The sequence below is a fragment of the Sapajus apella genome, unplaced genomic scaffold (genome assembly GCF_009761245.1).
Source record: "Sapajus apella isolate SASKATOON/1434 unplaced genomic scaffold, GSC_monkey_1.0 scaffold5, whole genome shotgun sequence".
Classification (NCBI taxonomy): domain Eukaryota; kingdom Metazoa; phylum Chordata; class Mammalia; order Primates; family Cebidae; genus Sapajus; species Sapajus apella.
This window is the reverse complement of record NW_022436945.1, coordinates 7,127,062-7,153,656: the sequence shown is the minus strand read 5'-3', so window position 1 is coordinate 7,153,656 and position 26,595 is coordinate 7,127,062. Positions and strand designations below refer to the sequence as shown.

General features: G+C 43.8%; 1 long non-coding RNA gene across 1 annotated transcript; it reads right to left on the bottom strand.

Annotated features, from left to right (window-relative positions):
- Positions 1-9,815: 9,815 nt before the first annotated feature.
- On the bottom strand, positions 9,816-26,021 carry LOC116547060. The gene is made up of 3 exons (XR_004266928.1): positions 25,941-26,021; positions 13,011-13,015; positions 9,816-9,828 (listed from the first exon to the last, which is right to left on the bottom strand). It is a non-coding gene; the product is annotated as an uncharacterized LOC116547060 (long non-coding RNA).
- Positions 26,022-26,595: the final 574 nt, after the last annotated feature.

The following is a 26,595-nucleotide window of genomic DNA, read 5'->3' as shown; positions in this document are numbered from 1 at the left end:
ACATGATATATTTTAAAAGATTGCTCTGGCAGTTGTGTTGAGGATAGTGCAGGATCTAGAAGCTGTGCAGTATTGTGAATGAGGTAAGCATAATATAAAGAATTATCAAGGACCAAGGACTAATTCTAAAAGGTTAATGAGAATCCTGAAGAAAATTCTTGGGCTGAGGGACAGTACTCAAGGAACAAATCTGGAAGGTAGGTCCCTTCCAGGGGTCCTGAGCTTCACTGGAGAAGGTATGGCTGTGGCTCACTGAAGAGCGGGGCTTGCTGGGTTGCCTGGGCCCTTGTTGGTTTACAGCCACTGGGAAGCAGGAAGTGCCCTGCCATGGTGCATGAAGTGCTGTTGGATGTCCCTTATACGTACATGGTGGCCATGTGGCAGGAACCATATGGAAGCACACCAGACCAGAAACGAAAGTCCCCTCTTCCAGCACTCTCTGTTGGCAAAAATGAACATCATATTAACAGTGCAAGAGAAATGCTTACAGAATCCAGCTCCATTATTGCAGAACAGCCAATGAAGGATGACTTTGGAACAGAGATGAAATAAATTTGAAATTGGCAATACACTAAATATGTGAGAAGAGAAGAGAATTTCTTTGAGATTAGGGAGGAAAAAAATCAACAAATGGGCACAGAGAGGGAACAATCAATAAGGGAGGAGAAAAAGTAAGAACGTGGTGTCCCAGGAGTGAGGTGATGATAGTATCAAGAAGGGAGGGAATGAACAGCAGTGTTGAATGCCGTGAGGAGTCAAGTAAGACAAAGGCTATAAAAACTGACCATTGGATTCAGCTGTATGGAGTTCCCTGTGATCCCGACAAACAGTTCCAACTGAGTAATGGAGAGTAGGGAAGATGTGAGTGGGCTTATGATGCATGGGAGGAGAATGGGTGTACAGACAACTTCAACTTCGGTTAGGTACTTCATTGGAATCTTATAACTTTATCCTGGAACAGAATCTGGAAAAATCTACCAGCCTTTTGAATCTGTTTGTTTTCACAGAGATGTTTTATAGCTGGCATCATTTCTTGGGGGAGATGATCAAATACATGTAATTTGAAGTCTGGCTTATTGAGTTTTAGGTTCCTTCAGCCTGAACTTGCCTGAAGGCAGCGTGCCTCTGGGTGCTAATTTCCTGCTACATTCCAGATTGTGGCTTCTGCCCTCTTCCAAATGGGCTGTTGCCAGCTTGGAGGTCAGCCTGCACGTTCCTAGAAGCTGAGAGCATACACAGCTTCTAGGAATAGAGCAGCATGTCATGGGGCTGCAGAGTACTGGAGAGGAACCCAATGTGGTCTGTTCCATTAAATTGTGACTTTTTCTTTGGAACTTTCAGTGTGAATATAACCTACAACTAGAAGCAATATAGAATTATAGAGGGACCCTGAGTCAGGTCACATGCATTTGAACATAGTTCTTCCACCTACTTGCTATAGAATCTTGAGAATATTTCTTACATATTTCAGTCATATGAGAAATGGGAGCATTCTCATGATCTCCAGGGATTAAACAAATGAATGAATTCAAAGGACTGGCATATAGAAGTGCTCAGAAAGGGCCGGGCGCGGTGGCTCATGCCTGTAATCCCAGCACTTTGGGAGGCCGAGGCAGGCGGATCACAAGGTCAGGAGGTTGAGACCATCCTCGATAACATGGTGAAACCCCGTCTCTACTAAGACGACAAAAATTAGCTGGGCGTGGTGGCATGCGCCTGTAGTTCTAACTACTTGGGAGGCCGAGGCAGGAGAATCACTTGAACTCGGAAGGTGGAGGTTGCAGTGACCCGAAATTGCACCACTGCACTCCAGCCCAGGTGACAGAGTGAGAGTGAGGCTCTGTCTCAAAAAAGAAGTGCTCAGAAAGTATTGGTTATTTTTATTATCTGTCTTTAATTTTATTTGGAAGTATAATGGGAACATAAGTTTCATCCATGTTACACAGCATGTAGCAATACTTTTTTTTTTTTGAGACAGAGTTTCACTCTTGTTGCTCAGGCTGGAGTGCAATGGCACAATCTCGGCTCACTGCAACCTCCTTCTCCTGGGTTCAAGTCATTCTCCTGCCTCAGCCTCCTGAGTAGCTGGGATTACAGGCATGTGCTACCATGCTCAGCTAATTTTGTATTTTTAGTAGAGACAGGGTTTCTCCAACTCCTGACCTCAGGTGATCCTCCCTCCTTGGCCTCCCAAAGTGCTGGGATTACAGGCGTGAGCCACTGTGCCCGGCCCCTTTACCCAATTTTTAATGATATCCTTTTATTATTGAACCCTTATATTCTCTATATGCTCTAGATACAATTCCCTTATCAGATATGTGATTTGCCACATTTTTCTTTCATTCAGTGGGTTGTCATTTCACTTTATTGGTGGTGCCCTTTGAAGAACATAATTTTTAACCTTGATGATTTCCAGTTGCACGTAAGCTTTTGTTTCTCACTGTTTTCTAGGGAACCAGACTAAGTACCTGAGTGAGGTAGATATTAGTTTCATTTTACTGGGGAGGGAACTAAGGATCATAGAGATTAAGTCATTTTCCCAAACCACATAGCTGGTATAGAAAGAAGCCAGAATTTGCACCGAAGTCTATGAGATTCTTTATGGACAGGGTGTGGGACATACTAAGTGTGAGTTGAGCTTGCACATTGAAAGGCCGGGCATGGTGACTCCCAGCCACCATGGGAGGCGGAGGTGGGTGGATCACTTGAGCCTAGGAGTTCGAGCCCAGCCTGGGCAATATAGTGACACCCCCCTCACCTCTACAAAAAATAAAAAAAATTGGCCTGGCATCGTAGCAGATGCCTGTAGTCCCAGTTATTTGGGAGGCTGAGGTGGGAGGGTGGCTTGAGGCTGGGAAGTTGAGGCTGCAGGGAGCTGGGATTATGCCATTGCACTCCAGCCAGCAATGGAGTGAGACCCTTATTTGGTTTGGCTGCGTCCCGACCCAGATGTCAGCTTGAATTGTAGCTCCCAGAATTCCCATGTGTCGTGGGAATGGAAGGGACCCAGGGGGAGGTAACTGAATCATGGGACCAGTCTTTCCTGTGCTATTCTCGTAATAGTGAATAAATCTCATGAGATCTGATGGGTTTATCAGGGGTTTCTGCTTTTGTTTCTTTCTCATTTTTCTCTTGCCATCACCATGTAAAAAGTGCCTTTTGCCTCCTGCCATGATTCTGAAGCCTCCCAAGCCATGTGGAACTGTAAGTCCAATTAAGCCTCTTTGTCTTCCAAGTCTTGGGTATATCTTAATCAGCAGTGTGAAAATGGACTGATACGAGAGAGAGAGAGAGAGAGAGAGAGAGAGAGAGAGAGAGAGATTGAACATTGGCACTTGGTCCCTGAATGTCCTAATGATATGTGGCATTCGTGGGCCGTCTGCTGTAGGGTTTTACCTACGTTCTTCCTTGTATATCCTTAAGGCATTCACTTATCCTTAAAGATGGGAGGGTTTTTGCAGGAATGTATCTTTTCCTCTCTTGAGGGCCTCACTTGCTCCTCACCACAGGGGGAAGGACGGATTTATCTGATTGAAGAGACTGTAAATAAAGACTGGAACATATGGACCGGGGCAGGTCTGCTGCATGGACTTTGGGCCGTGTGGTGCTCATTCTCCTGCCCTCTTCTTTTCCATGCAGAAGTGATTTCTCACCTCTACCTTTTTGTGTTCCTGGTGGGGTATGAACATAGAGGAGAGGAGGAATGAAGATTAGTTTCTTTTAACCCTTGAAGCATTATTTTTCACGTTGTCTCTCCACCTGTTCAGTGTTGAGTAAGTGTTGAATGAGTGGATGGGAAACAGCCTTGGAGATGTTTACGATCCTGCACAGTCCTACTAAGTGATGCGAGTGAGTCAGGGAGCCGGCGTCCACAACCGAGCACCACCCTTGGTGGTTTGTGTGGTTCTCTGGTTAGGAGGGCACGACAGTACCATCTCCTCCTGCTCATTCCTGTCTTCTGTCGCTTTGTCTGCCTCTCATCTCCCTGGTGGCCTCTCCATGCTGCAGGTTGGTGGATTCAGGTGCACTTGGTTCGCTACCTGGCCCTGCCACATCGTAGTTGTGGGACCACGAGCTGTCGGCCAGCTGTTGACCTCTTCTCTCGCATTTATCCCTTGCCCTTCTGGGTCCCGGTCTGCACATCAGGCATCACATTTTCCAGGCTCCCCTGCCCCTGGCTTCCTGTCGGGTCAGGCAGTTGGGGGCCTGGTAGAGAAGAGGAGGGTGGGGAGAGAGAAGTGCGTATCCCCATTATTTCTCCTGCCTCAGTGGCATCTCAGAGGCAGGGGTAATGTCTTCGGCCGTGGCCGGGTCTCCTCTGCTTCCCCTGCTCCCACTGGCTGCTCCTCCCTCAGTGGAAACAGCTCCCCAGGGCCTGCCCATGGCTCTTCCTTTGACTCTCAGCCCTGGAGTTGCAGTGGCTTCTCACTGTTGCTCGTCTCTGGGTGGCCTCATCGTCCCCTGTTTGGATTCTGAATTTTTCTGTCTCTGAGATGACCCATCTTCTTTATTAAATTCCCTCTATGGAGTGGTTCTGTTTGCTGGCTGGTCCCTGACCGATGAAGTGTCCTCATCGGTAAAATGGGAGTGTTACCATCTCCCTTACGGCATGGCCGTGGGTATTCAATGCGGTGGCAGCTGGTTAGTATTTATTGTAGTTTCTGTACTTGAAGGAAGAGTGGGCCTCCCTGGGAAACAGTGCCTCTGACTTCTGCATTTTTTATTTGCCCCAAAGCCATTAGTTTTTAATTTCACAGTTTCTACTGGTTGCAACTGGAAGGTAGCAGCAATATTGCCACTCACCCTTCTGGAATAGCCAGAAGTGGCCACGTTCTGTGGCAGATCGTGTCTCGCTGGGGACTTGGGCAATATGTTGCTGCCACCTATGAGTGTTTTGAAGTCACAGCTGCTAAAAGTCCCAGAAAATGGAAAGCGCCTAAGTGAAGTGAATGGTGCAGCCTCATGCTGCCATTCAAAGTGTGACCAACATCCTCTCCTGAGGGCTTGGCGAGAGAACTGGGAAGGGTCAGTTCCGGGGCTCCGTCCATGGGAGGAAATTAGTGCTGAGTCAAATTTTTTCCCCCTCAGCTCAATTTCTATTGTAATACTCTCACTTAGATGTAAAATAAAGGCCATTTGGGACATTTTAGGCAGTCTGTCATTTAGATATAAAATAAAGGCCTTTTGGGGGCATTTTAGAGACAGACAGGGGGAAGCAAAGCTCCGTGGGGATACAGAAAGCACATTAGAGAGAAAATCCTACAGTGCCAGGGGCTTCTGCTGTCCTGGAACTCTGTGCAGGGGATTATTGGAAAATCTTAATGTTTTTCTTTTCTTTTCTTTTTTTCTTTTTGAGACAGAGTCTCTCTCACTCTGTTGCCCAGGCTGGAGCGCAGTGGCATGATCTCGGCTCAATATAACCTTCACCTCCTGGGTTCAAGCAATTCTCCTGCCTCAGCCTCCTGAGTAACTGGGATTACAGACATGCACCATCACGCCTGGCTAATTTTTGTATTTTTGGTAGAGACAAGGCTTTCTCCATGTTGGGCAGGCTGGTCTCGAACTCCTGACCTCAGGTGATCCACCTGTCTTGGCCTCCCAAAGTACTGGTATTACAGGGATGAGCCACCATGCCTGGCCCGAAACTTACTGTTTTTCTAGAATGTTCTTAGCATTGAATGAGCCTCTATATAGTCTGGAGATACTCCTGGCCTAAGCAAGTCTCTTTCTGGCCTCCGCCTCAGTTTTCTGTTTCTTGGCAGAATTTCCTACAGCATTTTTGCAAATTACTTTTTTACCTCTGGGTAAAGCAATTTGGACTGAAAATCCAAGTAAGAGAAGAATTAAAATATCCCATCTCAATGGTTATCTAAGAACTGCAAATTGAAACAGTGAGATAACATTAATACTAGTTACCAAAGTAGCAATAATTTTTAATGCATGTGGTAATTGGTAAAGTGTAATTTCAGGCCCTGCTAGTGGCCAGCCCAGTAGCAGAACTTTTCTGACAAGTCATTTGAGGGTCTTAAAGCTTTGTACCATTTGATCTAGTAATTCCATATTGTAAGTGTTATGTGATAATCAGCATCAAAGACAAAAAATTATAACAAATGAAATTCCTGCATCATTACGGAAATCTTGGAGACAACCCAAAAGACTAACAGTACAGAATTGTTAAGTAATCACCATATGTTATGATACAAGACGGTGTGTGCCATAGAATAACTGCTGAATGGGAGGAGTGCCCTAGGAAGGGAAGGAGGTCCAGATCCTTTCTGGGGGGAGTGGGCTGCTGTGAACCCATGTGGGATCTACTTGACATTGAACTGCATCTGCTGTAATGGCCTGGGGGCTTCAGTCCCCTGCCCAGCTCCTCTTTCCGTCTCTCTGCCTTAACATTGACTGAATCCTAACTATGCTGTAGGCCTTGCTTTACAAGAATTGATCCATCTTCACAACTTTAACGAGGACATTTCTACTATTATGTCCGTTTCCCAGTTGAGAAGAGTGTGGCAAAGAGAGAAGTTACTTGCCCAACGTCACAGAGTTAGGAAGCAGCAAGAGTCAGGATTTGAGCACGCATTCAGACCACTCTTATTATATTATGCCAGACTGCAAATAAGCTGTACAGTTAATTAGCACAACCTAGTTGTGCTAAGAATTATTAACAATCACTTTCTCAAATAATTTTTGGTGACATGAGAAAATTCTCATAGTACAATATCAACTGAAAGACAGCATGCATGATGTAGGTTATGATAGAATATGATGTAAGCCAGATGTGGCAGCTCCCTCCTGTAATTCTAGCACCTTGGGAGGCCAAAGTGAAAGAATTGCTTGAACCTGGGAATTCAAGACCAGTCTGGACATAATGGCGAATCCCCGTCCCTCTCAAAAATACAAAAGTTAGCTGGGCATGGTGGTTTGTGCCTTTAGTCCCAGCTACTTGGGAGGCTGAGGTGGAAGGATCGCTTGAGTTGTGATCATGCCACTTCATTCCAGCCTGGGTGACAGAGTAAGAAACTATCTCCAAAATAAAATAAAATAAAATAAAATAAAATAAAATAATGCAAGTTTTGCTTTATGATTTAATGAAAAAAGAAATAAATTCCATGAGACAGGAGCAGTGCCATTTACATGTCTGTTATTTATTTATCTATCTATTTTTTGGACACAGCATCTTGCTCTGTCACCGAGGCTAGAATGCAGTGGCACAATCTCTGCTTATTGCAACCTCTATCTCCCGGGCTCAAGCAATTCTTGTGCCTCAGTCTCCCAAGTAACTGGGACTACAGGTGTGTGCCACCACGCCTGGCTAATTTTTTGTATTTTAGTGGAGATGGAGTTTCACCATGTTGCCCAGGGTGGTCTCGAACTCCTGAGCTTAGGCAATTCGCCTGCCTTGGCTTCCCAAAGTGCTAGGATTACAGGTGTGAGCCACCGTGTCTGACCAACTTGTCTTTTAAACTCATTCCTGTAACTCACAGTATGTAGCTCAGTGCCAGCACATAGTAAGGCCATAGAGTAACTGCTGAATGGGAGGACTTCCTCTATGCGTCACTCTTCTCAACTGTGAAATGAACATAATAATAGAAGTTTCCTCATTAAAGTTGTGAAGATGAATCAATGCTTGTAAAGCAAGGCTACAGCATAGTAAGTGTTCAGGCAACGTTAAGGAGCCCTGGGGAGGGAAGGAGGTCATGGTCTTCCCTGGGCAGTGTGGGCTGCTGTGAACCTGTGTGGGGTCTGCTTGAACTGAATCCATTGTAATGGGCTGGGGGATTCAGTCCCCTGCCCCCTCCTCTTGTCATCTCTCTTTTTTTTTTGTATTATGCCAGAGCCATGTCAGGGACTGAAGCTGGTGTGGCACAAGAACGCAGACACTCAGGTCAAGAAAGGATGACCTTGCTGTTGATTGAGTGGACTGCACTCATCTTCCTGTTGTGACCTTGTCCATTTCATGTAAAGCAACATTTATGAGTGGGCCCAGTGCCTGTTTGCTTTCAGGGAAACAGCACAGAAATCAGGACCAGTAAATTTGATGTTGAAGTCTTTTTATCCCTTGGACTCCCGTATCCCCCACTCAGGGTCCCACCAGTGCACTGTCACCTCGTCCCTGCAATGGTCCAGCAGCTCTGTTCTGCCTCAGAGAGGCTCTGACAAGCCTCACTGGGTGTGCAAGCCACTGGGCAAGGCTAATAATTTGGTGATTGTTTGAATAAATATTTAAAATATTTACATGGAGAAATAAATTTTTGGTTAATACAAATTTCACGCAGAATGCGTTTCTTTAATTTTCTTTTCTTTCTTTTTCCTCTCTCTCTTTCTTTGTCCCTTTCTTTCTTTCTTTTTTTGAAAGGGCCTTATTTTGTCACCCAGGCTGGAGTGCAATCACATCTCACTGCAGCCTTGACTTCCAGGCTCAAGTGATCCTCCCACCTCAGTCTCCCAAGTAGCTGGGACTATGGGCATGTGCCACCACACCTGGCTAATTTTTGTATTTTTTGTAGAGCCAGAGTCTTGTTATGTTGCCCTGACTGGTCTTGAACCCCTGAGCTCAAGCAATTCTTTTGCCTCAGCCTCCTGAAATGCTGGGATTATAGGCAGAAGCCACGGCACCCTACCTTTTTCTTTCTTTCTTTCTTTTTTTTTTTTTTTTTTAAAAAAAACAATTTATTTCCATGGGTAGAAGCAGATCCAACATTTTGAATATATGTTTGTACCATGACTTTTTGTGTGTGCGTATTTGTTCCTTAGCTACTTTTGCTCTCTGATCTTCTAAACTAAACTCCTTTGGAGGTGCATGAAAGGGCTTGCAATTTAGGTAGTCAACAGCTGGTAAGCATCAAAGATGCGAACATGAGCTGAATCAGCATCTCAGCTGATGGTAATAATGGGCTTTCGGCTGCCAAAAGAAAAAAAAAAACTCAGACGAGAAAAGTTTTTAAAATTTCCAGTAGGTGGAGCTGTCAGTTTAGCTAGAAGTGTGATGGGCTTAGCTATAAGTTGGATGTTTCAGTGACTCTTAAAATTGCTGCCCAAACCATTTCCTGCTTCCTTCAAACCCAGATTATAATTACAACTAGATAACACTGGTGTGATTATTCTCAGTTTCACTCACAAGACTGTAAACTTCATGGAAACGCAATGTCAGGATTCCCAGAGATGTCACTTTGATCTTCTTCCTCTAAATTTAGTTTCTTAACAAAGGAATCATTCTGGGAGCTTATTAAAAATGGATTCCTGGAAACTTTCCCAATCTTGATTTAGCAGTAGTGGGGTGAAGCCAAGTGTTAGTTATCTATTGCTGTGTAAACCAATCACCCCAAAATTTAGAGGCTTAAAAGAACAGTTTCTGTGGGTCAGGAATATAGGAGTGACTTATTTTGGGGTTATGGCTCAGGGTCTCTCGCGAGGCTGCTGTCAGATGTCAGCTGGGGCTGCCTTCATCTGAAAGCTCAACTGGGGCTGAGGGATCCAGTTCTGAGGGTGCTGGAAAGCTGGATCCAGGAACAGTACAGGACAGGGAGGATGTGTTGGTCTGGCTCAGACATATCTGGACATAGGTGCTGTCTGGGCATGGCAGATTATTAAATGTTTGTTCTTTAGCTGGGTGCACCCTGTTGCACAGCAACCCTGAAGCATACAGTCTTTTCCACCAGCAGGTCCCCTCAGCCTCTAGGCTTCCATGGTCCCCAAACCTGCAGGGTCACTTTGTCTTTCCAGGCTATACTTCTGGGAAGTGTCCCTTTCAAGATGGCTTGAGGTTGGCTCCTTCCCATGTGACCTACATCTGGCCTTGGGAAAACATAAGCATTTACTCTCCTTCTTCACTCCCCAGAGAGGGGCGGGGAAAGGAGAAACAGTCTCCCGAGGCGTGTCTCTCTGCCTCTTCCACATCTCCCCCGTCATAGGCTGGGGGCAGGTGTGTGTGAGATCTGACAATGGCTTTCTAGTGTCTTGATGGGTCCTGCACCAGTGACCTAATACTTTGCCTGGGAATGTGGGGACCTGGTAACTGTTGTGTTCTCGGCCTTCGAGCATTAATGAAAATCTGATACACAACTCCCTTTCAAGATCCTGTTCCATTTCTCCATGCTCCAACTTTAAAGCCTTTCTAAGCATTTGACTCCAGCACTGGGAGTCTCTTGACCTTCTCCAATTGCATATCGCAGAGTTAAGCTGAACATGGTGCATCAGAGCTCAGTATCCATTCTGGGAGCCACATTCTCCTTCTTCCTTTTCTGTCCTGAGTGGAGACACAAGGGTCAGAAACCATGTTATTCACAATCACTCTTAATCCTCGCTCATCCCATCACTCACCTCTCCCTGACAATTTACCTCCTAACTGCTCCTTGAAACTGCCCTCCTCCTGCCTCTGCACTCCACCTTCCAGCATTGCTTTAGTCCAGCCCTTTCTCTGCTCTTCTTCACCCTGATTCAGCTAACTCCTCCTCCTAGACCTGGCATAGCCATCTGCTCCAGGAACCCTTACCTGATAAAATCCCATCCCCTTGCCCAAAGGCTGGGCTGGATCAGGTGCCCCTCCTACCCTCCCACAGTTTCCTGTGTCATCATCGGCCACCTCTTGTGCCTAGCCTTGCATCCTCTCTGCCCACATTTTATTCCAGTCATGGCTTGGGCCACCAGCTTTGAGCAGGTGCAAGCTGACTGCATTTCCCTAGCTGTTCTGCCTACCTCGCTTTCTGCCCCTGGGCTTGCCTAACATTGAGGCATGGGATGTCTGCAGAAATGTGCTGGGCACTTGTGCATACACAAACTGGGAGGTTGGAGAGTTAACACTCTGAGGGGCTAATGCTTGCCCACTGGGAGACAGGCTGGTGGACGAGTGTTTCCCTCTTCTGTCCTTCAATGAGGCACATCACTCCTCACCACTCCTTAGAGAGCCTCTAGGGGGATCATCCCCAGTTACTTAGAGCATAATGTAGCTTGGTATGAGATTGATGCAAAAGTAATTGCAGTTTTTACCATTGAAAGTAATAGCAGAAACTGCAATCACTTTTGCACCAACATCGTAAAATGTGTATTGGCTTTCCCTGCTGCTCTGGTTTACTCTTCCTATGTCCCTAGTCCCCAGCTCTACTTCTTAGGACCACTTCCTTAAATAAATTAGTGCCCACAATCCCTTAGCTTATGTTTTGCTTTATTTGGGAGGGACACAAGTTATCTTTAACTCAATCACTGCCTTTGTCAAAATAAGAATGTAATAGTTACTCGTTTGTATTTCTGTCTCTTCACTTAACTACAAGTTCTTTAAAGAAGAGAGGATGTCTCCTTTGTCCTCCAAGTAATGCATAATAAGCATTTGTTCAGTAAATGGCTTAGAGGTAGAAAGAATAGGCTGCAGTTGGGTGTGGTTCAGACCTGTAATCCCAGCACTTTGGGAGGCCGAGGCAGGCGAATCACCTGAGGTCAGGAGTTCGAGACCAGCCTGACCAACATGGTGAAATCCGGTCTCAACTAAAAATACAAAAATTAGCCAGGTGTAGTGGCGCATGCTGTAATCCCAGCTACTCGGGAGGTTGAGGCAGGAGAATCTCTTGAACCCAGGTGGCAGAGGTTGCAAAAAGATTGTGTCATTGCACTCCAGCCTGGGCAACAGAGTGACACTCCATCTCCAAAAAAAAAAAAAAAAAAAGAACAGGCTGCATTTACCCATAGCAGCTAAAGGGCATGGGATGTAAAGCACCCTTGAAAGATAATTTTATGTGTTACCTCATTTAATTCTAATTTAATTCTAGAGCAACCCTAGAACGTAGGTGCTGTTATTATTTCTATTTTACGGATGAGGAACAAGTTGAAAGGGTTTTTTTTTTTTTTTGATGCATTCTTACCCCGTCTTGCCCAGGCTGGAGTGCAGTGGCATGATCTTGGCTCACTGGAACCTCTGCCTACCAGGTTCAAGTGATTCTCCTGCCTCCCAAGTAGCTGGGACTACAGGCGTGTGTCACCACACCTGGCTAATTTTGTATTTTTAGTAGAGACTAGGTTTCACCATGTTGGCCAAGCTGGTCTCAAACTCCTGACCTCAGGTGATCTACCCGCCTCGGCCTCCCAAAGTGCTGGGATTACAGGGGTGAGCCACTGCCCCTGGCCATGAGTTAGATAACTTACCCAGAGACACACAGCTAAAGGAAAAAGCATCAGAATTTTTAACTCTGATCTATCTCATTCCCAAGCTGGCCTCTTTTCAACTCAGTTAATTATTGGGGAACTGTGGAGCTTGTTATTACTGCAGGATAAAGTGCTGGTGGAGAGTGCATGGAGGGGAGGTGTCTTCATGGACAGGGGCTGTATCATGAATCTGTCAGGTGGTCTTTATCTTGCCGGCAACGGGGAAACTCTGGAAGCTTAAAACATTTTCTCATTGTAAACTTTTCCAAGCGTCCTGGCGTAAAAAAAAAAAAAGGCAATTTGAAGAACTTCCACAAGGGGGCAGGCATTGGCAGCCAATGAGAAAATCCGCCTTGGAAAACCAGCGTGGGAATCTTGGTTCAATTTTCTTTTCCTAGTAGGGCCTCTGCTCAGCCCTGTGAGTGGAACTGAGATCGATAAGTCACCTCAAGCACTGGAGACCTGCTGCTGTTCACTTTGCCTTTCCCTCCCGCCCTCCCTTCCTGTCTTCTTCCCTCGCCATTTCTCCCTTCATTCCTCTGGTTTACTTCACAGAAGTGGAAACAGGTTCAAAAATGTTGTAGGTTGGTGCAAAAGTAATTGCGGTTTTTGCCATTAAAAGCTATAGCAAAAACCACAATTACTTTTGCGCCAGTGTAATTGTGGATGCTTCCTAAACATCACCAAGTTTGCAACATCGTGAAAACTCAGTCCACCTTCAAACAACAACACATGCAAACAGCAACAGTCACCACGGCAGCAGTGTAGACCTGAGTGTTCACCAACCACGGGAAACATCGGGAGTCCCTGTAAAGCATCCATCACCTCTGCACACTTCAGAAATGGTTATTGATTCTACTTTAGGCTCAGGTGACATTTGCTGAATACCTGCCATGTATCAGGCTTGGTGCTGTGAGATCAAGCCTATGTGATTCCACTAAATCTTCATACTCATAGTTTGAGCTAAGTAAGATTTTCCACGTTTACAAATGAGGAAACTGAGTATCAGAGAGGCTAAGATCACAGGATTGGCAGGTTATGAAGCCATATTTAAACCAGATTTTTGAACTTTTACCGTAGTGTTCCTGCCATTAAACCACACTGGATTGGTTGACTGATCATCTCTCTATGGGAGTGTGAATCAGAGTGACCGACGGGGTGTGGAGGGAGATGTGAAGCGGCTTGTTTTCTTTGATGTCAACTAAGCTTAATGCATAGATGGTCTGGAGGGAAGAAGAGGAGTGGAGAGAGAGGTTGTTATAGCTCTAAACTTCAGCTTCCTGACTCCACGTATGGTGAGGGCATGGTAACGGGGGGGCGGGGGTGCGGTGCAGGGGGGTGGCTGGAGAGCTCAGGTAGGAAGAATGGGTTTGAGGGCCGAGGGTGTGAAAACCCTTGGCTGACCTCCTGCTCAGCCACCTCCTGTCCTGGATAATCCTGGTGGACAGCAGAAGGTTGGGTCCAACAGGAATTTATTCTGTGGAACCCCTGTACAGAGAAGCGTGCTAGGGAGCAGGAATTTCAAAATGACCCATTTAAAGTCATGAGTGGAAGATCCAGGGATGGAACTCTGATATCCCGTCTTGAGGGCCTTGAGTGTCCCTTTGCACCAGAGTTTTCCAAAGTGGGATCCACAGTGTGCTCTCTGGCAGGTGTACTGGAGGTATGGGGTGGGTCACAGGTGAACGCTTCCTATTTAATAACATTTGTTTATTTCGAGGAAAATATATGGCAACCACATCAAAACCACGAATCCATGGATATTATTGTGAGGATGAGGCTAAAGTAGACAATGCATAAAAAGTGGACAGATTTAAACATTACCTGAAAAATATACTACATAATGTAATGTACATAGTGTATTAGCTTCCTATTGCTGCTGTAACAAATTACCACCAATTGATTGGTTTAAAACAATATAAATTTATCATCATATAGTTACAGAGGCCAGAAGTCTTAAAATCATGGTGGCTGGGCACAGTGGCTCACACCTGTAATTCCATCACTTTGGGAGGCCGAGGTGGGCGGATCACTTGAGCTCAGGAGTTCAAGACCAGCATGGCCAACATAGTGAAATCCCATCTCTACCGAAAATACAAAAAATTAGCAGGTGTGGTGGCTAGTGACTACAATCCCAGCTACTTGGGAGGTTGAGGCAGGAGGACTGCATAGACCTGGGAGGTGGAGGTTGCAGTGAGCCAAGATTGTGCCACTGTACTCCAGCCTGGACAACAGAGTGAGACTCTATCTCAAAAAGCAAAAATAGAAGTCTTAATATCAAGGTGTTGTCAGGGATGCTTTTCTTCTAGGGGCTCTAGGGGAGAATTTGAGTCCTTGCCTTCTCCAGCTTTTAGAGGCCACCTGCCTTCCTTGGCTTAGGGCCCTGTCCTCACAGCACACCTGCTTTTTCTGAGTTTGACCCTCCTGCCTCCCCTCTAATAGGGAACCTTATAATTACATTGGGCCCACCTAGGAAATCCAGGATCATCTCCCCTTTTCAAGATCCTAATTTAATCGCATCTGCAAAGTCCCTTTTGCCATGTAAGGTGCCATATTTACAGGTTCTGGGAATTAGGGCACAAGCATCTTTCGGGAGGTATCGTTCTAGCAGACACGGTATGAGTGTGTGATGTGTGGGGAAGCTTGTGCAGCTCATGTTTGAATGACTGGAGACTGGGGAGGTCTGCTTTACACTCCAGCTGCCTTCTTATGGGCCATTTTTGGACTTGAAGTTGGCTTTCTTGGGATCTGTTTAGGCGCAGGCTTAGGCGGAGGAAAACCTCACTATTTGAGAGCATACTTGCCTATTAATGAGGGCTTCTACTGGAAAGTCCTTTGGAGACCTGGTAGCCCTGGAATCAAATTTGGGGGTTGAGGGTGCGAAGAGCTGACTGGCTCCAAATAAAAGTGTGAGGAGAGAGCAATGGGGAATGCACAGCTTTGCTGAGGTCGTGTGAGGAGAGGAACCCTTAAAAAACAGGGTGTCTGATATTTAATCTGGATTATTTTCATTCTTGCCATGCAACTGCTCCTTTGTTTCATCTCATGCTTGGAAAAAAATCTATAAAAATGCTGTGTGTGTGTGTGTGTGTGTGTGTGTGTGCATGTGCACGCAAGGGCTTGAAAAAATTACTGGCCTCCTCTGGTTAATTTTTTTTTTTTTCTGAGATGCAGCATTTTTCTGAGATACAGCCTCTCTGTCACCCAGGCTGGAAGTGCAGTGGCACAATCTTGACTCACTGCAACCTCCACCTCCCGGGTTCAAACAATTCGCATGCTTCAGCCTCCTGAGTAGCTGGGATTACATGCCCAGCTAATTTTCATATTTTTAGTAGTGACGAGGTTTCACCATGTTGGCCAGGCTGGTCTTGAACTCCTGAGCTCAAGTGATCTGCCCACCTCACCCTCCCAAAATGCTGGGATTACAGGCGTAAGCCATGATGCCCAGCATGGTTAAATTCGTTTTTTTTTTTTTTTTTTTTTTGAGACAAGTTTCACTCTGTTGCCCGGACTGGAATGCAGTGGGGCAAACTGCAGCCTTGACCTCCTGGTCTCAAGTGATCCTCCTGCCTCATCCACCCGAGTAGCTGAGACCACAGGTACGCATCACCACACTCAGCTAGTTTTCTTGATTTTTAATAGAGAGGAGGTCTCACTATGTTGCCTAGGCTGGTCTCGAACTCCTGAACTCCAGCCTCCCAAAGTGCTGATATTATAGGTGTGAGCCACTGTGCCTGGCCCACTGGTTAAACTTTTTATTCCTGCCTCCTTTCTCGCTCCAATTAAAGGAGAGGCTGATTTCCTTACCTGTGTCTTCAGGGACAGACTGTGATGCACAGGCTGAGTAGCTAGGCATAGGCAAAGGCAACTGTGAGAATGAAGCATTTGCAGATATCTCAGGGATGCTGGTTTTCCTCAACATTATCTCAGTTAATCCTCACTGGGATCTCTGAAACCCAGAGAAGTTGGTTTCACAATGACCTTAAATGGACCAGCTGGGATTTTAGTCACAAATGTGGGACTCTAAGGCCAGTTCTGGAATTTGTTGTTGTGGATAAAACATACCTGGTTCCTGCTTTTTGGAAATAGGGTAGTCTCAAATCTCACCTAGACCTCATTGCATTAACTAGATCTTCTAGTACCAACTTTAATGAGTCTTCCCTGAGGGCTTTTCACGTGTGGAGAACTAGGTGGAGTGGCAAAGATAAACAAAGCCAGACACCAGTGAATGTGGTATGAACAGATTTTAATCAGTAATGCAGAGGTTTTCTCTTATATGGGGGGATATCTTCCAAGACCTCTAGATAGTACCAAACCCTATTGTATTAGTTCTACATTGCTGATAATGACATACCAGAGACTGGGGAACTTACAAAGGAACGAGGTTTAATAGATTTATAGTTCCACGTGGCTGGGGAGATCTCACAATCATGGTAGAAGGCAAGGAGGATCAAGTCACGTCTTGTATGGATGGTGGCAGGCAAAGAGAGAACAGAGCTTGTCCAGGGAAACTCTCCTTTTTAAAACCATCAGATATCATGAGACTTATTCACTATCATAAGAACAGCATAGGAAAGACCCGCCCCCATGATTCAATTACATCCCACCAGGTCCCTCCCACAACATGTGGGAAATCAAGATGAGATTTGGGTGGGGACACAGCCAAACCATATCACCTATATACTGGTTTTTTGATCTGATAACCCAGATGCTACTGAGTGACTAATGAGCGGGTGGCACAGGCAATGTGGATACCCTGGACAAAGGCATGATTCACGTCCAGGTACAGAAAACGCAGAATGGCCTGAGAGTTCATCATGATACCCAGAATGGACATGGAATTTATAATTCATGAATTGTTTATTTCTGGATTTTTTTCCTTTTATATTTTCAGATCACTGTTGCTGGTAACTGAAACCACAAAACGTAAAACCTCAGAAAGGGGCTAACTACTATGCACTATTGAAACAGGGAAGAAGGTTGGGTGTGAACTCAACTTTGATTGGTATGGTGGTGACTGGGCATTTTAAAGGGAGATTGGAATAGGGAGGGGGCGACTGTGGGCTCAGTTGAGTTGGAGAAATGAAAAATTACAAAAAACGGAAAGAGGTTTGTTTGTGTGAAATTCATCTGGGTTTGTTAATTAGCTCTTATTGAAGGTAGGCTCCTACGCTCCCACAGAGACTGGGAGACAGGCCTTGTCCTCAGGTGTTACTGGAACAAACAGTATATTCTTTTGGCAAGCTGGAGTTTTCTCAGGCAGGCACTTCAAGGAAGCTGGAGTTGTCCTAGGGATATGGCTGAGCTGTTAGAAACTAGGTTAGTGTTTGCTCAAGTCTTGCTAGTCTAAGCTTGAGGCCTAGTAGAGAAAGGGCTTAGAAGGGCCTGGCTGGAGTTTGGAGAGTCTCAAGGAGAGACTCTTGGTCAGGAGTGTGCTGCAGTGCATCAGGTGTAGTCCTGCACTGTTCCCAGAGTGTGTTCCTCAGAACACCGTTGTGCTGGGATGGTAATAGGTGTCCATGAGAAAAGGGGTCCATAAGTAAGGAAAATATTAAAAGTTAATCCATCATCTATCTATCTACCTATCTATTCTCTATTTCTCATCTATCATCTATCTATCTATCTATCTATCTATCTATCTATCTATCTATCTATCTATCATCTATCTATCTCTATCATCTATCCATCCTCTATTTGTCATTTATATCTATCTATCTATCTATCCATCCATTCCTTACAAAACTTCTCAGAGCCTCTAATATGTGCATTGGGGATCTCCAAGAGAGAGATTTCCTTGGGAATCAATATCTAGAGAAAACGTGTGCCTGGCACAGAGCTCTGTGACTGTGTGTGTGGCATGAATGAATGAAGGAGTAAGTGGATATTAGAGATGATGGACTACAGGCATCTAAGAGAGGAAAGAAAACTTACTGCATCAGTGCACAGCTCAGGACTCTGGTAATGAATGATCAAATCAAAAAGAAAGAAAGAATATTTCCTTTTTTTTGAGACAGAGTTTTCCTCTTGTTGCCCAGGCTGGAGTGCAACAGTGCGATCTCAGCTCACTGCAACCTCTGCTTACTGGGTTCAAGTGATTCTCCTGCCTCAGCCTTCCAATTAGCTGGGATTACAAGTGCCCACCACCATATCCACTAATTTTTGTATTTTTAGTAGAGATGGGGTTTCACCATGTTGGCCAGGCTGATCTTGAACTCCTGACCTCAAGTGATCCACCCCACCTTGGCCTCCCAAAGTGTTGGGATTACAGGTGTGAACCACTGTGTTTGGTGGATTATTTACTATGTTAATATCTACTATTTATTAAGCACCTACTATGTGCTGGGCATGATACTAGATGCTTTCTCTATTATCTTTTTTAGTTAAAACAGATCAAGAAATACTAATCATTTGGGATGGTTTTTGAGGGCTCGGTTTATAGAAGTAATCACTATAAAGCAATTGTGATAGTCTGACAAAGACTTAACCTAACCTGTGATCATAATAGGAACAACTAAAGACCAGCTGACCCTTCAAGCCACTTGAAATATTAGCAATTAATGGCAGAGTGTTATGCATAATTAGGCACTACTAGTGTGCAGCTCTTTTTGAAATGTAGCATTTACACTGAATGTCAATCTTTGCTTTCGTCAGGAAACCGCCAGTGTATTGTACATTGCTAAGTGAAAGCAAGAAGCCAGGTTAAATTCTAATTAAACGTTATCATTGTTATTTGAAAAATAACAGCTTAGTGTTGTTGTCAAATTGACTTTCATCCGCGAATGGAATTAGAACATTTTGTCATTTTAGGCTGTCTAATACATGTGAAAAACACTTCCCGATAAGCCTTCTTTGACTTTAGTCAAGTTGAAACAAAGAGAATTAATATGGTGAGGATGTAAATGAGGATGTCATTTAGTAAAAGGAAAGGATTATGTTGTATCTGTTTTCCTTTGAGCCTCCACCAATGCTTTGTAAGCAGGCTGGACGTTTTTCTGGGCTGTGAATTTCAAATGTAGCTCCTGTCCCTGCATGGCAGTTCAGTGGGCAAGCTGTTCCCCTTTTCTGCGTGCAATTTTTCTAAACCAACTGTCTGAGCAGGGAAATGAGTGGCCTTTCCCAAGGGGCAGAAGGATAAAAGAGGAAAGAAAACATTGAGTTTTAAGAAAATGTGTCCTGAGAATGAATGTATCCAGAGCTTTGTTAGGATAGCAAGTAAACTTAAGGCAGAGTTGCACATATATAAGGCTGGTAGGGAGGTGGCACGGTGGTGGGCATTGAAAACCAGACAGATTTATTGACTAATTATTGATTGAGTTCTCCTCTGTGCCAGACCCTGGCAGTACAAGACAGTTCCTGCCTTTGAGGCTCTTAGAGTTCACAACTATGAGTAAGACCTACAATTGCAATGGGATTGTGGAGTGGACAGCACAGTCCAAATCGCAAATCTTTTAGTTTCTACCTATGTGATTTTGGACAAATTATTTCACCTGTCTGATTCTCATGTTCTTCATCTGTAAAATGGGGGCACTAGCCTTGACCTCACAGGTCTATTGTGAGGATGAGGTGAAATACTATATTAAAAGATCTAGTATAGTATCCTGAATACACATAGTCAGCCCTCAGTAACCTGCTATAGTGTCCTTTGTCTTAATAGTGAAACCACCTTTGCAAAATTATGGCTGAGACAGAGAAAGAGATCTGACCTAACCAACTCCATCTTGCTTCTATTCTCCAAGTTGTCCTTGTTCATTCCAGGGAGTAGGCTGATCTAACTTTGGGAGGATCTTAGTTTATGATTTAAAACAAACACAATAACAGCCCTTTCCCAAAACAAACTTCCTTCTTGCCTGGGGAGTAGACTGCCTTTGTAGGACTAACAAGTTAGCCACAGGATTAGAAATTATAGTTTAGGGCTAGGCATGGTGGCTCACATCTATAATCCCAGCATTTTGGGAGGCTGAGGTGGGCAGATCACTTGAAGTCAGAGTTTGAAACTAGCATGGCCAACGTAGGGAAACCCCGTCTCTACTGAAAAAAAAAAATTAGACAGGCATGGTCATGTACCTATAATCCCAGCTACTCGGGAGGCTGAGGCAGGGGAATCGCTTGAACCTGGGAGGCCAAGGTTGCAGTGAGCTGAGATTGCATCACTGTATTCCAGCCTGGGAATCAGAGTGAAACTCTGTCTCAAAAAAAAAGAAAGAAATAGTTTAGAAGTCAGGGAGCTGATGCTACAAGATTCTGACCTTCCCTAAACTGCTCCTAAGATCAGTGGTTGAGATATTTTGCAGACACTGCCGTTGATGGATCAGCTGGCACCACCCAGATTGATAAACTGGCTCATCTGATCTTGTGGCCCCCATCCAGGAACTGACTCAGTTGCAAGAGGACAGCTTCAGTTCCTATGATTTCATCTTGGACCCAACCAATCAGCACTCTTGATTCACTGGCTTCTCCCTACCCACCAAGTTGTTCTTAAAAACTCTGATTCCCCCATGAGGTCAAGAGATCGAGACCATACCAGCCAACATGGTGAAACCCTGTCTCTACTAAAAAATACAAAAATTAGCTGGGTGTGGTGGCACGCGCCTATAGTCCCAGCCACTCGGGAGGCTGAGGCAGGAGAATTGCTTGAACCCAGGAGGCAGAGGTTGCAGTGAGCCGAGATCGCACCACTGCACTCCAGCCTGGTGACAGAGCGAGACTCTGTCTCAAAAAAAAAAAAAAAAAAAAACAACCAAACAAAAAAAACCCCTCTGATCCCCGAATGTTTGAGGAAACCAATAATAAAACTCAGGTCACCCACACAGCTGGTTCTGTGTGAATTACTCTCTCTATTGCAATTTCCCTGTCTTGATAAATTTGCTCTGTCTAGGCAGCGGGCAAAGTGAACCCATTGGGTGGTTACTATATCTCCCTTTGTAGACTAGGAAACAACTTGGATGAGCAAGGAATGGTTTATATCAAAGGAAGTAGCCACGCCCATCCCAGACCATGGTAAGGAATGAGGAGGTAACACAATGGAAGGATTCTGTCTCTTCTCATTGTGACTGACTTTAAGCACCTCTGGTTAGATGTCATTCTATGTCTGGGGTGATCTCAGGATTATGGTATTGTCCTCTTGTACTGACAATTTTAGCTCACAAATGGATGTTGATTTCATTTATTCTCTTATTCTAGTGACCTTCATTGGCTATGTTGGTGTATGGGCAAGGGATAGGTGGTCTTGACAGGGGAGTGGGGAGAACCAGTGCTCTGAAGTGGGATTACTTTCTGGGTGCCTGCTCAGGAAAGTTGTTTCACCTTTCTTAACCTCAATTTCCACATCTGTAATATATGGAAATTAATTTCTACCTAATAGGATTGTTGTAATTATTAAATGAGATAATATAATGCTTAAATGAGATAACATATTTAAAAATATAATTCCCCTAGATATAATACATATGTATATGTAGTATATAAAGGGACTGGTACCCAAATCTCTAGATAATATTATATCTCTGATACAGAAGTGGGACAGGGAAGTGTTGGGTAGAGAAGGGCAGGGTCCTTTGCCCACAGACCTAAGTGAGAACAGGCACTCCTCTTTTCACACTTGAATGTTGCATTTTCCAAAACCACTCTGGCCCACCACACCCCCCCATCCTGTGCCCATATAAACCCAAGATCTTACAGGGCACACACACAATGGCTGAATATCGAGACCAGCAGATCAGCAGACCAGCGGTGGTGGAACAATGCAGGAGAGAGAGAGAGAATAGGAGAGCTGTCTAGATGCTGAGGGAAATTCAGTCGGGGGCGGTCAGAGGAGTCCATTCACTGGGCCCCACTCCACGAAAAGATCACATTCCCACTCCATCCCCCTTTCTGGCTCCTCATCCATCTTGCCGAGAGCCACCTCCACCACTCAATGAAACTTTGCTCTCATCTTTCAAGCCCACGTGTAATCCAATTCTTTTGGGACACTGGGCGAGAGCTTGGGATACTGAAGGCTGTCACACTGGCCCCCTGCTGTTGCGATAAGGCAGAGCATCCGTTGAGCTGATTAACACACGAGCTGTCTGCAGATGACAAAGCTAAAGAAGTACACTGTAACACACACCCACTTGGGCTTTGGGAGTCACAGACACCCACCCCTAGATGCTGCTGTGGGGCTGGAGCCCAAAAGTGCTCATCCCAGTTCTTGCACCTGCCCATCTGCATGCTCCCCCTCCTGTAAAGGGTTTGAATTGAGTTGTGGGGTGACCAAACATGTGAGCCACACACCTGTTGCACATCCTGTAAGGGGAATCAAGGAACTCTCCCATTTCATTAGTTTGTTCATGCTGCTCTAGAAAATACCTGAGACTGGGTAATTTATAAACAATAGAAATTTACTCTTAAAGTTCTAGAGGCTGGGAAGTCCAAGATTAAAGTGCCAGCAGATTTGATGTCTGCTGAGGCCTGCCCTTTGCTTCTAAGATGGCACCTTCTAGCTGTTTCCTCAGATGGTAGAGGGCAGAGGGGCAAAAAAGGGCCTTGCTAGTTCCTTCCAGCCCTTTTATAAATGTGCTAATCCAGTTCAGGAGGGTGAAGCTCATGGCCTGATCACCTCATTAAGGCCCCACCTATTAATACTGTAGCATTGGGGAATAATGTTCAACATGAATTTTAGAGGGAACACAAACATTCAAATCATAGCAATATCATAAAAACTGTAAACTCCTTATGCACAAGACTGTGCCTTATTGGAAAGCAATATGGCATCATGGTCAAGTGGGAGCTCTGGAGTTTAAACCTTAGCTCCAGATCACCAACCTACCAGCTGGCTGGCAAACGATGTATCTCTGGAACTCAATTTTCTAAACTTGAACATTAGAATAATAATACCACCCCACAAGTTTTGTGAGAATTCAGTAGTATATAATGAACTTCTGCTTGAGGATGAGGGAGTAGTTGGTAATAGATTAACCCTTCGAGTGGCAGAAGTATACAAGCTAAAAAAATTATGAAAAACAGTCGCTTGAAAGCATTAGAGGACAGCCAAAGCCGCAATGAATTTTGGTAATATCTTATTTCTTGATCCAAGTAGCGATTACATAGATTTGTTTCACTTTGTTCAGATTGAGCTGTACATCATAAACTTTTCTTTGTGTGGGCTTTACTTCAGTAAGAAAATTTACTAAGAAAAAGAGAGAATTGGACATTATAACCACTGATTATAGCACTAGAATGGACTTCGTGCATCCAGACATTATCTGGTGTTTTTTTTTTTTTTTTAATGCTTTGGCCTCGTTCTGTTCCCTATACATAGGAGACACTTAGCAGATATATGTAGAAATGAACTGAATGGAAAGTTCTGCTTTTTCATGGTGCCTCTTGAAAATATATTTTCTCTTCTTTTATTCCCTCTTAGAGATCCATTGCCATATCAATTCCTTCCTCTATTGTTCATACAAAGTTGATTATTTTGAAAGAAACCTTAATTGCACACCTTGTCCCTTAGAGGTATCCATTTAATGTTTGCTTTAAAGATATGTCATTTATCCAAAATTGTGATTAAATTATCTGCCAAACTTGGGGTTGAGTTTTCAAACACTCCTTGAACACAATGTCAAATCCGTGGATGATTTGACATTGTCAGCTCACTCACTGACACTTTAGTGGCTTCTCCAAGCAACATGCTCTTTACACCGAAATTAAGGGCAGAAGATTTCTATAAGGTGGAGAGAATCTTCAGCAGGTAACAATTTTCTATATATATATGATTTATTGAAGAAAAGAAAATTTTAATAAAGTTTAGCTGTTTCCTTCTAATGAATGGACCGCTCTGCTTTGTAATCCTTGAACTAAAGCAGTAAATTGGGAAGAGCCTTATTTGAACTGAGAATTTGAAGGTGCTCTGGATAAATCCGAAAATGAGGAGGCTTCACTGCCTAGTGGAAAGAGGAGTCAGAGAGTTTTGCTTCCCTCCACTCATCTTTTCCTCCCTTCTTTCAGACACTTTACTTCTGAATAACAAATTGGTGTAGTTCTCCTTTACAAGTGAGTTATAGTTCTTTGAGAGTACCAGCTTTAAGTCTAGGTAAAACTAATTTAGGTGTATCTCAGATATATTGTGAGTTTGGTTCCAGATTTCTGCAATAAAGCCAATTCACAATAAAGTGAGCCAACAGTGTTTTGGTTTCCCATTACATATAAAAATTATGTTCATAGTATACTGTAGTCTACTAAGTATACAATAGCATTACATATATATTACTCACAAATACTTTACTGCTAAAAATGCTAATGATTATCTGAGCTTTTGGAGAGTCATAATCTTTTTGCTGGGGGAGGGTCTTGCCTTGATGTTGGTGGCTGTTGACTGATCAGGGTGGTGGTTGCTGAAGGTTGGGGTTGCTGTGGCAATGTCTTAGAATAAGACAACAATGAATTTTGCTGCATCAATTGACTCCTTTTTACAAAAGATTTCTCTATAGCATGTGATGCTGCCTGATAGCATTTTATCCGTAGTCGAACTTCTTTCAGAATTGGAGTCAATCCTCTCAAACTCTGCCACTGCTTTATCAATTAAGTTGATGTAATATTCTAAATCCTTTATTGTCATTTCAGCAATGTTCACAGCATTTTCACTAGAAGTAGATTCCATCTCAAGAAACCACATTCTTTGCTCATCAATAAGAAGTACCTCCTCATCTGTCAAGTTTTATCATGAAATTTTAGCAATTCAGTTACATCTGCAGGTTCCATTTCAAATTGTAGTCTCTTGCTATTTACACCACTTTTGCAGTTACTTCCTGCTGCACTGAAGTCTTGAATCCCTCAAAGTCATCCATAAGGGTTGGAATCAACTTCTTTGAAATTCCTGTTATTGTTGATACTTTGACCTCCTCCCATGTATCGTGAATGTTTTTAATGCCATCTAGATAGATGAATCCTTTCCAGAAGGCTTTCAGTTTACTTTGCCCAGATCCATCAGAGGAATCATTATTGACGGCAGCTGTAGCCTTATGAAATGAATATTTGACTCATGTGCTACAGAATGAATGTTGTGTCAGCAGGCATAAAAATAACATTAATCTCTTTGTACATCTCTATTAGAGCTTTTGGATGACCAGGTGCATTGTCAATCAGCAGTAATATTTTGAAAGGAATATTTTCTTCTGAGCAGTAGATCTCAACTGTGGGCTTAAAATATTCAGTAAATTATGTATAAACAAATGTGCTGTCATCAGGCTTTTTCCCCCTACTTATAGAGCACAGGCAAAGTAGATTTAGCATAATTCTTCTGGTCCCCAGGATTTTTGGAATGGTAAATGAGCACTGGTTTCAACTTAAAGTTACCAACTGCATTAGCTCCTGCCAAGAGAGTCAGCCTGTCCTTTGAAGCTTTGAAGACAGGCATTGACAACTCCTCTCTAACTGTGAAAGTCCTATTTTGGCTTCTTCTTCCAAAATAAGATTGTTTTGTTTGCATTGAGAATCTGTTGTTTAGTGTAATCCCCTTCATCTGTGATCATAGCTAGATCTTGTGAATAACTCGCTGCAGCTTCTTCATCAGTACTTGCTGCCTCATCTTGCATTTTTGCTACAGAGATGGCTTCTTTTCTTAAACCTCATGAACCAATCTCTGCTGGCCCCAACTTTTCTTCTGCAGGTTCCTCACTTCTCTCAGCCTTCATAGAATTGAAGAGAGTTAGGATTTTGCTCTGTTTTAGACTTTGGCTTGAGGGAATATTGTGGCTGATTTGATCTTCTATCTAGATCACTGAAACTTTCTCTGTATTAGCAATAAGGGTGTTTCACTTTCTTACCATTACTGTGTTCACTGGAGTAGCACTTTTAATTTCCTTCAAGAACTTTTTATTTGCGTTCACAACTTGATTAACTGTTTAGTTATCAAGAGGCCTAGCTTTGGCCTGTCTGGACTTTTGACCCTCCCCTAAGCTTAATCATTTCTAGCCTTTGATTTAAAGTGAGAGACCTGCGACTTTTCCTTTCACTTGAACACTTGGAGTTTATTGCAGAGTTATTAATTGTCCTAATTTCAGTGTTGTTGTGTTTGAGGGAACAGGGAGCCCAAAGGGGAGGTGGAATAGTCAGAACACATACAATATTTATCAATTAAATTCACTATCTTATATGGGCATGATTAGTGGTGCCCCAAAACAATTAAAAGCATAGCATCAAAGACCACGGGTCACAGATCACAATTACAGATATAATAATGAAAAATTTGCAATATTGCAAGAACTACTAAAATGTGACACAGGGACATGAAATGCACACAAGCTGTTGAAAAAATGATGTTAATAGACTTGCTTGATGCAGGATTGTTGCAAATCTTCAATTTAACAAATATTCAACAAAGTGCAATAAAAGGAGGTATGCCTTTAGTAAGAATTGGAAGTTAAGCTTATAAAGGGGTAAAAATAAGAAGAGTTATTTTTATGTACAGACATTTAGTTTTGTCTC